This window comes from Brassica oleracea, chromosome C4, assembly GCF_000695525.1.
Source record: "Brassica oleracea var. oleracea cultivar TO1000 chromosome C4, BOL, whole genome shotgun sequence".
Taxonomy (NCBI): domain Eukaryota; kingdom Viridiplantae; phylum Streptophyta; class Magnoliopsida; order Brassicales; family Brassicaceae; genus Brassica; species Brassica oleracea.
The window spans coordinates 25,056,668-25,057,860 of record NC_027751.1 but is presented as its reverse complement, the minus strand read 5'-3'; positions in this window follow the sequence as shown (position 1 = coordinate 25,057,860).

Sequence of the window (1,193 nt, the reverse complement as noted above, 5' to 3'; positions counted from 1 at the left end):
TTCATTTAAAATGTTTTTAATGCTAATAGGAATAATATGAAACTAGATGATAACCCGTGCGCATGCGCGGGATGAATTCATATAATAATGTTTGTTAATTAAATGATTTTAACATTTTGCAACACTACAGTTTTTATCGATTGTAAAATGATGAATACAAATGTTGGTCACTTAAATTTATCATCACTGTTGAAGAGTTATTGTATTACAGCTCATTTTAATTATTTTTAAGACTTCAAAAGTACAAAAGGAAATTAAGTTTTTCGGCTGACACAAATCACCAAAACCAAATAGGCAACATCGATTGTATAATGACAAAAGGGGATTATTCTGCTCTTGATTTGTTTACTGTTGATTCTCCATAAGTGGTTTCATTTTCTACCTCTATAAAATTGTGTTTTCGTTCTCGTTTATGTTTCATTGGTATGAGTTTAATTTATTTTTTAACTTATTCTATGAATTCAGAGAAATACATAAATGTCAATTAAAACAGATGGATATTTGTAAAAATTAGTTTCACTCCATATACATATATAAGAATCAAAAATTTCAAGAAAATCATTGACAAACTCTTTTAACAGGTTAGTGTTCAAATCTAATATATCAAGTTGTTATAGAATATAAGTGTAGACTCAAAATATAAATGTCTTTCTAGTATATATTCACCAGTTCGGTCCTAAAATCATCTAATTCTACAACAACATAACAAATTACTTATTTTATTAGCCTACGCTTTTAAGGTTTAGTTATTTAAGAGTATAAGATAAAAAAATATATAATACTTTATAATTCTAGTATATGTAAACTATGTATAGACTAATAATTGTTTGATTTATTAAACGAAAAAACAGAAAACTTATAATAAATAGTACAAATCTCTCATTTTTACAATTATAATAGCTAGGTATGGTATTAGACAGGAACAAATATTAAATGAATGATCAAATCTCTCATTCTTCGAATAAACTCAAAAGACGGTGATTAGAATTTTGATATTTCATTAAAAGCTTTTTTAGGAATGAAAATCAAGACTAAATTATTTAATCTAAATGAAATAGTATATATAGTGCTTCCAATATTAAAAATCACTTTGATTTGAAGAAGTGTGTTTCTGGAATTGTCAGAATCAAATAAGATATTAGAAACTACATATTTAGAAAATAATTTGTATTCATAAAAGTATATACATAAGA